We start from the raw sequence: 14,374 nt of genomic DNA, 5'->3' as shown, positions 1-14,374 counted from the left end.
ACTCTTAGTCACATGCTAAAATAGATTCACTGGCATCAAGGACACATCTCGCTTCTTTTAAAATCAAAGAATTACAGTAATGTCTGTAAATCACAGAATCCCAGAATCCCAGAATGTCAGGGATTGGAAGGGACCTGGAAAGCTCATCCAGTGCAATCCCCCCATGGAGCAGGAACACCCAGATGAGGTTACACAGGAAGGTGTCCAGGCGGGTTTGAATGTCTGCACAGAAGGAGACTCCACAACCCCCCTGGGCAGCCTGGGCCAGGCTCTGACACCCTCACTGAGAAGAAGTTTCTTCTCGAATTTAAGTGGAACCTTTTGTGTTCCAGTTTGAACCCATTAGCCCTTGTCCTATCCGAGAAGAGCCTGGCTCCATCCTCCTGACACTCACCCTTTAGATATCTGCAAACATTAATGAGGTCACCCCTCAGTCTCCTCTTGTCCAGCTCCAGAGCTCCAGCTCCCTCAGCCTTTCCTCACACGGGAGATGCTCCACTCCCTTCAGCTTCTCTACTGCCCTGTCACAATGAGACTTCTGTGGACTGAAATCTTCTTAGTATATAGGCAAGCAAGACAGCCTAGATTTAGGCTACTGTCTAGGCACAAACGTGATCTGGAAGAGTCACATCAGCATGTGAAGGAATGAAAACTGGATGCTGCTATTCTGTGACGTGGGACAGGGAGAAAGATAGTGAAGAAGGCTACACAATTAGGTAAATGCTCTTTTCTCATGTGGTTGGGGAAAGTACACAACGCACATCTTGATGCAATGGTGTTAATACCTGGCCCCTTTGTCACCTCTGAAGATCCAACCCTGGAATTAATTATTTCTTTGGGATCATTTCTGGAATTTGAAAGAAAGATGTCATGGATGGTGGCTTATTTTCAGCGCTGGCAGCTATAAAATTTGATTGAAATGACCAAAACCAAGACAATAAAAGGCCAGCGAAGACTAACTGGACATTTTTAAAAAAAGCTCTCAGACATTCTGTAAATTTAAAAAGGCTGTCTGTATAACACAAAGAGCCTTTCTGTTCATTTTATCTTTCAATTACTGTTGCTATTTGCTTGTTTCCAGTCTTGGTAATAGACATCCAGCTGTTGCTTTGCAGAATGACAGAACAGTAGTTTCAGTGTCATGGTTTCAGTGAAACGAAATGAGCTTTGGGTGCTGAGCCCAAGAGCTCAGTGATGTAAGTTCCCGCAGCAATTAGCTGCTTCGTCTCCGCTTCCAGCTTCATGAGTCAGCTGCACAGATCAAGAAGCTGTGAAAAAAAGCCCACAAAAGACTTCTATAAAAACTCACAACAATTATTTTGCAATGACTAGAAGCTACCGGGGATGCTATAATTGTAACACGTTGCAGGGTGTATAATCGTGTGACCTTTATATAAGGTGCATTGCACTGTGATCTTTCCAAGTGTAGAGGAGAAACTGCGAACAAAGGACTGCTCAGACTTCTGAGACTTCTCCCTTTCTAACTTATGATTACCTCATCTGTTTACACCAGGTGAGGAGAGATTTTGTGCGCTTTAAGTACATGTACTGCTTAGTTCTCTGGCACAACCTTCTTTTTGTAGCCTCTGCATCCTTGAATCCTGGCTGAGCTCAGCACCCATTGCTCTGCCTATCTGGCTGCCTGCTGGAAGGCACTGGCTCTGTACTATCCATGTTGCATTGAAAAATCTGTGTTTCAAGGGACCCACCTTCATTGTCATCAATAACTGGAGGCTGGCCAGAACACCCTGATGAGTATGGGTGCTCCAAGGTTTCTTTGATGACAGATATTTAAAACTAAGCTTTGCACTTCCTTGGAGTACCACAGTCATTAAAAGCATATAAAATAAACTGCATCCTAAACTAGACCATGGGCCTAATTGCAGAGTTGAAGAAATGTAGTTAGTGTTTCCTGTAACATAATTAGGTTTGAATTCTGCATTCGCTAGAATGGAAATTCTTCCAGGTACGCACAACCCCTTCTCTCCAGCCTCCAAAGTGTCTATGGAGGTTTTGTGTCAATTAAAAAGAATAAGAACTATTAGTACTAGTAGACAAATGGTCAAGGTTTTTCTTTATGCAGGCAGGAAGGCAATGCGGGCAGGCGATGTGAAGCATATGAACTAAGGAAGGGAACCTTGCTGAGCAAATTATTTGTGACTATTTATTGGGAGAAGGGTGTTTTTTCTTTTTTCTTTTTCTTTTTTTTTTCCTGAATTAATCAGATTTTTTTTTTAAAAAAATTTTTTTTTTAACAAATTTGGGCATTGTTTGATGATTGAGAACATATGCTTACAGGAAATGTCATCCTGGATCAATCAGAAGTCCAGCAGGCCCAGGGGTTGGGATTTCAAAAGTGCCTAAGTGAGTTAAAACATAAATCCCAGAGAATTTCCACTGGGCAAAATTTACTCCAAACCCTCATTAGCCACAAGTTCACATAAGCCCTGAAGAATGCAGGTTTATAGCTCTCTCAAAAGTCTTATTTATTTTTTTAATCTTGATTATTATACCTGGCTATTCTTGTTACTGATACAAATATCTAATACCTTTTTGAATCCTGCTAAGCTTCTGGCCTCAGCAAGACCTTGTGGCAATAAGTTCCCCCAGCTGACAGTGCACTCGCTTTGTACATCAGTGGATCACGGTGGGTTTCACTTTCGGTGCCAGATGCCTGGTCACATGTGGTGGACAAAAAGATGTCAAGAAATCCAAGGAAATGGGTAAAGCTGAGAAGTCTAGACTCAGGCAAAGCAGAAAAAATGGATTGAAGAGATGAATGGCAGCACATAAACGTTCCTAAATTCCCTCTGGAGGTATCTTTGTCTCTCTCTTGGCTATAAAGGGAAGACAGGACCAACAGGTCTCTCAATTCCAGTGTCTAAATTTAGGTAGGATTAATTTGGCCCAAGAACCTTGTTATACCCTTAGAACCTTCAAAGAGTCAAAAGAGTGGTTTTGCCTTTAGATAAAGGAACAAATAAACAAGAAGCAGCTCTCCAAAGCTTTGTAAGCCTGGTGGAGTTCTCCAAGAAATGTTAGAGGCATCTTAAAGCTTCATGTACACTCCCTGGTCCCTCGTGCTCCTCAAAAGGTTCTCCAAGAAAACCTCTTCCCTGCATCTTCTGCCACCATCCCTGTAACAGCTCAGTATTCCCCTTCAGAGACCGGAGATTTTATTCCTCTCTTAAAATAACCCAGCACCAACACTTTTACTTTCTGAGATTAAAGCTGAACCTGACTGACATGGGGATTAGAAGCAAAGGTTAAACCCATGTCAGACTGAAGATAAAGATGCAAAAGGAACAAATGACTTGACCAAACTTCCTTCTTTCAAGTGTTTCACGTCAGCAATTAAGCTGACTGATCATTTAGCATTAGCTGAGGAGCTTCTGCCGTTCAAATGAGATGTAAAGGAGAGGTTTTCACCTGCTGGCTACTAAAAAACCCAGGGAAACGAATGTTCTTTTTCTGACCATATAGCTGTGCTTCACCTTGCACTAGGCTTTCTTAATTTTTGGCATTGGGAGTGTTAGCCCTTGTGATGTACGCATTTGGCCCCGAGGTACAAAAACCAATTTCTAACATAGAGAAAAAAAGTTTAAAATATACAAACCTTCTTTCATTCCTCATTTTTCCTAATGTTACTAAACCCAAATAATTATACATTTTAAATGTGAAGTCCTCCTTCTCCCTCCCCACAAAATGACCAAAGAAGAAAAACAAAACCAAAAGAAATGACTAAGAGAATGAGAGATGTAAAATAACTTAGATTGAAAACAGAAAGAAATAGAATGACTGACTTGGAAACAATGGATCAAAGAGATAAGTAAATAATGCACAGAACTCCCTTAAGCTTCAGCAGCAGTGCAAACAACCTCTGAAATAAATGACACTGGAATACACAAGCTGAAAGTTTCCTTTAGGGTTGGGGAGGGTTGAGTTTTGAATCCAGTTGGCATGAGGAGAACCTTGCCTGGAGTGAGGTGTTTTTTGAGGTCAGAGCCCTCAGATTTGGTGTTTGGAGAAAAAGAAAAAATTCAGCAAAGAAAAGGATGTGAGACCTCAAGGAATATGGCAATTTTTCCTATGTTTGAAGTATCTGACTTGGCAAGATTCTTTTGCGTTGAACTGACACTGAGAACATGTTGAGATTTGACCATCATTAGCCCTAAAAAAGGATCCCTTTGGCTGTGTGTTAAAGCTTTGATATAGTATCTGATTGGAAATGAGAGGGAATTTCTCCTGATCTGCCCTTCTTCAGCCCTGCACCCTCAGAAAGCTGAGGGCAAACTCGGTTCTGTCCCCCTCAAATCATCCCTCTCTCATTCCAGTTCAGTCTGGGGCCCCCCATTCCTATTACTATGCAGTAAGGGGTAGCTGCTCCAGGTGGTTGTATTTGGCTGGGTATGAGTCAGAGCTATAGCCAAGGACTAATTTTCTTTACAAGAAAGAAGCTTTTACTTTGAGCAGCTACCCCCCGCCCTGCCATTCTGACCAAACAGAATTTCAGTTCTGCAAGCTGCTTAATGAAGCTTTAAACAATTCCCGTCCTTTATTGATGTGAATTCCCCTCTTCTTTTTCATCTCTCTTCTGTTTTGGTTTGCTATAACCCACATTTTCCAAACAATGGAAAATTTTCCTCTCACCAACCTACCCACTGGTTCTCTGGAGCAATTCTGTATGATGGCAGTAGGTTGGGGAAACCTTCCCATCAACAGAGTACTAGGTATCCATCCATCCATCCATCCATCCATCCATCCATCCCTTCAGAGTGCTGAAATTATATTTGATTCTGCTTTTGAGAATTCCTATGGTTTGCCACAAATAACTGAGCATTTTATATCCTGGCTTTGAGATATCTTTACATCGGGCTTTTGGTGGTACTCTGCAGATCATGGACTATATTCTGCTTCTGCAGAATCTCTTGATGTTGATTTGGAATAGTTATAACTAGCATTTGTTCATGTATGCAGGCAGTACGGAGGGTCCACTTGACCTTTTGCTGGAATACAATCACCTCTGGGGTGCAATGTATCTGCTATTTTTTATAGCAATATATGACCACGTTCCAGGAATGGAAGTGAAGAACCATACCCAACTGAAACTGCGGGGGGGCCATGGCAGGCAGAATGCAATTTACTTCAGATGAAACTGTCAACCCCTCCTCCTCCAGGACCGCTGGGATTTTTTTTTGACCATAAGTGGTCAAACATTGGTCTTCTATCTCATTCAAATCAGTGGTCCTACAGCTCTACCATGCTTTTAACATACAAAGACAGCTGGTTAGCCATGAGTTGATCCCAGGGGAAGTCCACTTCAGAAGAACAACCCAAACTTAGGTGTAATAAATGAAAAATAAAATCAAAAAGCTTTCGTGGGCTTTGTAACCAACTGGGTGGACTTTTACTAGCAAAAAGGACTGATGATAGGTGTCGTGTCTTTGTTGCTGGATGTGTCGGTCTGGCACAGTAAGATGCAACATTCACAACCATGGGCTGTATCAAATAACATATCTGCCTGGGAAATCTGAAAAGATGCACTGACAACTGCCTGAAGAAAAAGAGAGAGATGTAAACCACTATTATATGGAGAGAGAGAGAGAGAAGAGAATATTTAGAGTAGAAGTTTTGCTTCTAGAGACCTGACTTGCTGAGTAAACAACTTCAGCAAGTGCTGTCTAACGTACAAAATTACTTTTAACTGTCTACCATGTAGGACAAAACAGCCCTTTTTTACTAGACATTTATCAGCTTTTATGACTTCCATTAAATTCAGCACTTTAAAAAAAGGTCCAGAAAATGAACTTCATGACATATCTGTCTTATGCTCTTACAACATCGTAACATAAATAGACACAGCCCCAGCAGAATGAATGAGCTTATACTCTTCCTGGTTTGCAGCGAGTGAGAATCTAGCCCAGCATGTTTTTCTCTGGTTAAGTGACATACTTCAATATTCAATAAAATTGGTGCCCTTACCTACATTATACAGTGGTGGTGAGTGACTTTGTGAAACTGTATTTACCAGAAATAATACCAAGATCGCCATTCTCCCATTGTGCCTCAGAAGGATCACTAAAAAAAGTATTATAGTATCTCAGTCCTGGTCCCAAAGCCTATTTGCACTATATCTTTTTTCCAGTTGTAGACTTATTTGGCAGTGGTTTCCATTGGAAAGACCCAGAAAATACATAGATCAAAAGAGAAATGAGGAAATTTCTAAGGTAGTAAAGTATCCATCAGGCCCTTATAAAAGCACAACAGGTCTTAACATTTTAACTGCACCTGGTCCACTGAGCAACATGGTAATCTTATCTCCTGTAATTCTCGAAAACAGCCATTTGGGACCAAATATTCACATGACTTCCACTTGCTGGAAGAACCGCCGTTTGCAGCAAGCCGACAGCATTCAAGAAGAGCAAGGCATCACAGCTCTAAACAGTGGAAATTAGTCAAATTTGTCCATAGAACAGGCTGGATTATTCCTGCCTTTGCAACAGGTGATTGTTCATCAGCACATAAAGAGAACAACAGCTGCAGGCAATTGTTATTCCCTCATTAATTGCTTTTTAGGGCTCGCTGAGGTTTTCTGTGCTGCAGAACATTCCCAGTCCCTTGAAATGCTAATAGAAACATTTGAATATGTTGTTATCCTGACAGCACACTTGAGAAGGTTTTAAAACTGACCAGCTGTCTAACTACTCCCTATAAATCACTTGCCTCGACCTAGCGGTACATTTTTCTTTTCTTTCGAGTCTATTTGCTGTTTGACACAGGAGCCTGTGCTGTAACTGCTCATTTAATACCAGACAGTGTAATACCCTTGCAGCCTGCCATGATTGTCAGGTTGATTTCATTAGTACGATAAGATGCATAGACTCCTTTTTATCTCTTGTATTCTCCTTCTCTCTCTCCCTTTCTCTGTAATTTGGGTCTTTAAAGTCCCTGCTGTCTCCTGATCTACAGATAATTGTTTACTGTAATACTAGCCAGGAAAAGAGCTGATAAACTCCAGATGTAGCAAGGTCTTCAAATTCACTTTCCTTGCTCTATGCCCATGGCTATGGACCTCCGATAATATTTTGCCACTGTCTGGGGTCCTCTAAACCTGCTAATAAAAAGAAGCTATTTAAGATGGCCAGTGATTGTATCATATATGATCTGGGTGGCTCGTTAGTTTCTTTCTTTGTTTTGTGGGGTTTTTTTACAAGCTTCTTACTAGCCTGGGTTCTTGTTGCCTGCCTGTATCTGCCATGCACTGTACTCTTTGAAGTCTTATCATGCTTCTTAGTGACAGGAGCCAGGATGCTACACGCTAACCCCCATAAAGCAAAGAGATGAGACTCCTTTTCCTTCTTTGCAAAAAAAATATATATATATATAAATACATATATATATATAAAACCAGTCAGCCTTTTCTGCCTTGCTGGAGCTTGTGGTTCCTTTGGTTCTTTGCACAGTGACTTTTAAAGAAGACAGATTGTCAGGGGTTCATAAACAAGAACCAAGTTATTGCCTCCAGCTTCAGCAGCTCAGGAAACAATACCCTTCACAGGTTTGGTAGCAGTTCCCTAGTTTATTTTTTTTTATATTGTTCCTTAGCTTTACATACCTCTGAACTTCTTCGTTCCACCCAGTACTGAAAGGCAATGTACTATATCAAAGAGGCAGTTCTCATATCTCTAGCCTCATTTTAACGACCAAAAATAGCCCAGAAGGCCCTGCCTACATTTCCACTGTGAACAGAGTTTGTAACCAGTTCACGAAAAGGTTGACTATAAATATGTTTTGTGCCCACACATAATGTGGTTAATACGGCTAGTAGTTGTGACATCCTCACCTGGCACATGGAGATCTTCCTATAAACTGGTTTGGCACATTATTTTTTGCTATGAATTCGAGACCACCTAACCATGCCTGCGTAACCAGTTTGTCTGGCTCCTCTGTGCTCCAGCCCTGGGTGTGGTAGGACATCCTCCCTCGGATGCCGCGTCCCTTGTGGCTGCTGGAGCAACACAAGGTGTAGCTTTTTCAGGTGTTCTAGTATGTGTTCAAGGACTGTGGGATATCTGTCTGGCCTGGGCACCAGCCTTAGGCAGCATCCCTGTGGACACATCGCTGTGCAGCCTGGACAATATACAAGCACCACATGGTCTTGTGAAAACAGCTGCCATGAGGATGTAGGCAGATGAGTGCTTGTGTCACAGGAGAGGACTGAATGTTGGTTCAGAAAAAAAGAAACACCACCCAAACAAGAAAATGTGATCGAATTTGTCCTTTAGTTAGAACCTGGGCTTTTTTAACCTGGGATTCCCATCTTAATTTTGCAAAATCAAAACTGAATTTGGATCTGGCCATTCTAATTCCTGGGAGAAAACTGAAAACCTAAGGTTGCATATAAATTTTATGAAGGTGTCTGAATATAATTCATTAGGCATTTTACACACATCAAACCAAATTCCTTGTGTATGACCTCCCCATAGCCTGAGGTTTTGGAAGGCTCTAATATCCGAGGCTAGATAAGGAAGCTGAGTGCCTTCCACAGGATGCCCCTTGCTCCTTTGCCCTAGAGCAAGTGAGATTGGAGCCAATTGCCCTCCCCTGCAGCGGCATACCTGCGGAAAGGGCATCGCTAAGGAACAGGGAGGGAGAGTTCAACTGCAGATCTAATCTGGGAGGTACCGACTCTGTGTCTCTGTGCTCTTCAGGCCTTCCCATTTCGTGTTCCCCCAGACTCCTCCTTATTGCAGGCGGCATTATCAGACTCCACATCCCAATTACATTCCCAGAATTCTTAGACAAGTATTTTGGTTCCACCTGGGCTGTTTCATTTCGCTTCAGGCTTCCTCAAGTCAATGAGGTCCTACTGGGCATTTCCAATAGGTAATGAAGAACACAGGCTTTATTGCTGAAGAGAGGAGCAGATGGGCACAACTGTTTCCTCAAAGGCCATGCTGGCTGCCACCCCAGATGCCATCAAGACATTTCAAAGACCCACCTTCCATAGCCCAGTATCATTGAAACCCTTGGTTTAGCCATCAAATTAAATAAAAATGGATTGGTGTAACTCTTCCCTCATAATAATGCTGTTTCATTGCCTTGTAATCCACTTTTAATCGGAATCTGCTTCCTGGCAACAGCATGTAAACAAGGAGACAGTCAAAGGCAGCAAGGGGAGGGAATAATGCAGAAATGGGTCCCCCCTCAGTCCAGGTTCCCTCTCCAAAATTCCAGGGTCTGGGTTGCTTCCACAGCTGTTTTGGAAAATACCTTTCCTTTCCCCACTCTTTCCCCAGATTTAAAAAGGGTCTATTCTCCTCCCCTCTTCATGTAAACATCACTTATCTTGTTCTATAGGCAGCATAACTAGCAAGAGCAAGTACTCACAAAGTGTAAATTAGCTAGTGACAATAAATTGTCAGATTGCCTCTGAGGCAGAAACAAATGAATAGCTTAGTTTATTAATCACATGGCACCTTCACCTTTGATGTCTTGATGTTCCAGTTTTGGTGCTCCATTAAGCAACCCTGACTGACTGCTGCAGCAGCCTCCACTAAACCAGAAATTTTGTTGGCAGCGCATTTCAGGACTTCAAAGGCGGTAAATTACCTTGAGATTGTTTCATTAAAGCGCCCTTCCCAGTGTGAGCAGCAATAACAGGAGAATCGAGATCAAAGAGCATCCATCTTTCTAGATTTGTTACATAGAAAATTACATGCTGAGGGTGTCTTTTTCACAAATCATGTTGCCTCCCATTTCAGCAAGAATGGTTCTAATTAGAGCAGAAGCCTCCCTGGCTGTGCGGAGAGTTATGATTGTCATTAATACAGCACTGGAAGCTTTTTCCTCTTTGCGCTCCCCAGACCCCTACCTTTCTCTGCAAAGCTAGCAATGTTTGCGATGTGCCTAATAAGAAACAATTATGCTGATTAACAGATTACAGGCAGTTCTCTACAGATTCTTGGGATGAGCTTTTCCTGGGATGTATATTTGTTTATTTTAAATATTCTTTCATTTCCCTTCCCCCTCTGCCCCCACGGGCTGTCTAACTTCACATAATCCTGTGCTTTGCTTTCTTCTGTCTAACCATCAAGGATGCAACCTAAGCAAACCGTGCTGGAGATAGACCAGAGAGAAGGGGCTGCTGGCAGTTCTCCTGGCACATCTCCTGTTTGATGTAATGTACCAGGCACTAACTAACCAGAAGAAGGAACTATAGCCCTGATTTCTGTATGATTTAGTTTTATTTTCAGGCACTCGGCAGCTGGCTTCAGCCCTCAGGTCATGAGAATCTTCCGTAACAGGTTAAATCCCAGCAGTACCAGCTATAAAGCATACTAAAACCAGAAGCATCACCTCCTGACCTGTCCCTGCCTTGAACGGCTGGTACCTTCTCAGAACACCATTTGGAGAATCATGGGGTGGAGCAGCCATGGGCGGGCAGGCGCCCATCCCATGTTATAACTGTCTTTTCTCATCTCCCTCGCTGTGCATAGGTGTGGAGGGACATATTTGGATGGGCAGCACTACACAATTAGGGCAATTCTTATGAACCTTGAATCATCACTTCCTGAGAAATCCCTTTATCAGCAGGCTGTGGAACTTGTCCTCCTGACTTCCCTTCCTTGCAGCCTCTGCACGTGTTTTTGAACACAAAGATAATGCTGTTGTCTAATGTGGCATGTACTTCAGGATTTTGTAGAAATAATAGCAACCCATAGCGAATCTAACTGCTCCATGACCATGGCAATTCAGTCTGCTTCAAAGGAAAATAAGAGAAATCCAGTAGTAGAGGCAGAGACATTTACATTTGTCCACTCTCTGATTTGATTCCCATTTCTTTCTCAAATCTGATGTTCTTGCCAGCTGGATAAACATCCACCACAACATATGACTGAGGGCAAAACTTAAAATCTGTCTGAGAAAAGTCCTCTGGAAAAGGTTTATTTTAATGGCATTGGACTCCTGTACTATGTGAAGTTTTTCTGGTGTACTGCAAGGAGTCGAGGCAGCAGTTCGATGTGGCACAATATTGACTTTTAGGAAACTTTCTTGTACATCTCATACTAATTTCTTCTCTAACTAAGAGAAACTTTGTGGTTTCTTTTAATGTGTCTCCTTTCTAAGCTTTTAGGCTTGAACAGTTTCAGAGGTGCCTGTAACTGTTGGTGTATTCAGTAGCATTGTCTGTCCTGTTCTTTAGGCTTCCTAATATATTTAGGTTTATTTGCTGCTGCATAGCCCACTAGACTTTTAGCACTTAGGTCATAAGATGACGTTTTCTCCTTAAGGTAATATCATTTAATTTACTGTGTTATAACAGCATGAAACTGGGAGATGTAAGAGAGATATATGCACTAAATCTCTCTCCCCCACATTCCCCTAGACAATATTCTGGTCAGCAATGTCCTACCAGAACATTCCCATTAGGGGTACATGAAGAAAGTTTCCATATCAAAGACCATTAAAGTATTCACATGCCTAACGTCCTGACAAAATAATCTAATACTCTTTCCTGGTTGTAATATATTAATTTGCTATGGAAGATACAAAACTACTCATGTCTTTTGTGAATTTGACCTCTAATTTGCAAATCTCCAACCACAAGTATATGTGAATGAAACATTCATAGCCAGAAGTGAAGTTATTCATATCACAGGGTTTTTCATGATTCGTTGGAAATTTGAAATAGGACCAGGAAATCAGTTCTGGAAAAAAAAAAAAAAGGTAAATGAATCCATTTTCCCACAGATTGTGAAATTGTGAGTTTGCTGAAAGTGAACGATGGTATAAAAATGGACAACTCATTTTACTCTTGTTTTATGAGATGTTTTTGTCAAACATAACAAGGGAAGTAAAACATGAGGACCACAGAACTGTGGGAAAAGCAGCAGCGAAGGCTTCCACGTGAAATGCAGTGGAACCTCTTTCAGCTGCTCTGCAACCCTCTGAATCCAATCTGATGCGTCCTGTTCCGCAGAGACTGGGAAATAAAAACAGCATGCCATGATCTGTTGGATTCTGGTGAAGAGACACCACACCTAATTTCAGTGTAAAAGGAACATACACAGCCATTGATCAAAATGTCTTTGTCATTGCTGGAATTAAGCCAGAACTATCCTGGTATTACAAGAAGGGTTCATGTTGCTTTTTTTGTGATATGAGGTTAGAATAGACTAAGTAGGGCCTCTGACAGCTGATTTTCAAGGATAATCTTCATGTTAGGATTGACCTGTTTATTCAACCCAGTCGATTTCTTGTCAGAGTGACAGCTCAGGAGCACTGTAGATTATTATCCCCAAGGATGCATAAAGATCCCGTTGCTTGAGACAATAAAAGCTGATTAGCACAAAATTAGGAAATAAGACTGAATGAGAAGAAAGCAAAGAAAGATCAGACTTTCTATGTCTGCCACCACTTAAAACAGAGCATGCTGAAACAAAAGCTGCAGATGTCTCATGTTTTGAAAGGCCTTTTTATTGGGATGGCTTGTAAATTGGTGTTGTAGGAGAAGCACTAGTCCTCACAACCTGATGGGTCTTTCTCCATTGTAGAGCTCCGGATTATGCTCTGTTGTCATATCTGGGCGAATGGATAGTGGATCCATTTCAAGATAATGGAATTGCATCATATATAAATGTAACGTGAAAGATAGGCTCAGAATTGATGCCTCGGAGATGGTACTACAGAAAAAGGTTGCAAGATGTATGAGCTGTATGGTGTGTAGGGTTAGAACAGCTGGCAACTTATATATTGTGGTTGTAGAAGTATTTCAGTACAGCTGTTTGTAGTAAAGTCTGAAGAATACTTGTCTGAACAGCCCCTGTAGAGATTGATTTTTGTTTATCACTTTCCTAATTGCAAAATTTACACATGAAATTAAAAAAAAAATATAGTAGTCTTTCTAATTGTGGTTGAATAGTCATACTGCTAATAAGTGCACAGTATAACTGTAAACAGATCACAAATCTGGAAACATATTCATTTATGATACCTTTGTTCTCATTCCAGGAAATACAAGGATTTGATAAGTTGACATTGATTTAATAGTCTGAAAACTGGAATCAATCTTTCTTTTCAGCCTTTTATTTTTCCTCCTGTTGCAAATTACAAACACATTTCTGCTTCCTGCAAGCTGTGCATCTATTTCCATGGCCATCTTGAAGACCTCTCCTCCTCCCGCCCCCGCTCTTGCCTAAACAAGAAATGTCTTGTTAATTGAGGTTGCAATTCAATGTTTAGTGTAGCAAACGAGCACAATACAGTTAAGAAAATTCAGCTTCGCTGTGTGTTTGTTCTGCAGTGGTTGATTACTGGTGTGATGATGATGATGATCAGATGTTGTTTGAGAACTGCGATACAGTGATTGGTTTTGATAACCTGAAATTAACAACTGGATTTATAGCTTGTAAATATTCCTTGTGGTGAATTCTCGCATTGGTGGCTTAATCCTCTCTTCCTGTATAGACCTCATTTATGAATCCCAAACCAGTGACATTATCGCCACGGTGTAAGACAAGACTCTCCCCTGTAATGCACACTGTATTTAGTGAGTGAGCAATAAAGTAGCATTCTCAGACTTTTTTTATGTGGACTGATTAAACTGTATGCAAACTGGGACAGTTAAATTTGCACATACTGACCTACTGCTCAGTTATAAAACTGCGGGCTCTTACTTACACAGGATTTCTACTACAGTGTTTCTCCTTAATTTCCTCCTTTGTGGTAAGGACAGATCTCTTATGTTGGGTTTTGCATGTGATACAGACTCAGTGCCAGGCTGGTGCAATCTGCCTGTAAGGCAGTGGCAGGGTTGCCTTATTAAGGGATTCCCTCCAACAGCATTGAGTCAGAGATCACACGACAGAGGAAAAAAGATACCTCTACACCATTGCAATGTGATTTTTTACCTCCTGAGAGCCACTGATAGTTGAGATAAACTAAGGTTCCTACGGGCTGCTTTATCCCAACCTTGTGGAAATGGCTCTGCTGGGCTGAAACTAGAAAGGGGATGCAAAGATCAGGTAGATGTCACCTTCATATACAGGTCTACCAGCCCCTTTGATCTCTTCTCCCACTGCCTGCCTCTGAGAATATGGGAATCACCTAATGCCGACAACTCTTCCTGGAGCCTGGGACAAATACTTTTTTAACAGAATGATTCTGAAACTTTTTAATGCAGATTCGTATTTTAATCTATTGAAGAATATATTTAAAAGATGCTGGTGTCAGGAGGCTGGATAATAGAAAAGTGCTCCATGGAAAGGTGGTCCTTGCTGAGCAGCATTCTCAAAGCGTATTATCACATATGCCTATGTGCGTATGCTCAACAGGAACCAAAGTCAGAATAAACTAGAACTTCATGTTAACT

The sequence above is a fragment of the Nesoenas mayeri genome (assembly GCF_963082525.1).
Source record: "Nesoenas mayeri genome assembly, chromosome: 14".
Taxonomy (NCBI): domain Eukaryota; kingdom Metazoa; phylum Chordata; class Aves; order Columbiformes; family Columbidae; genus Nesoenas; species Nesoenas mayeri.
Note: the sequence above shows the minus strand (reverse complement) of the source record.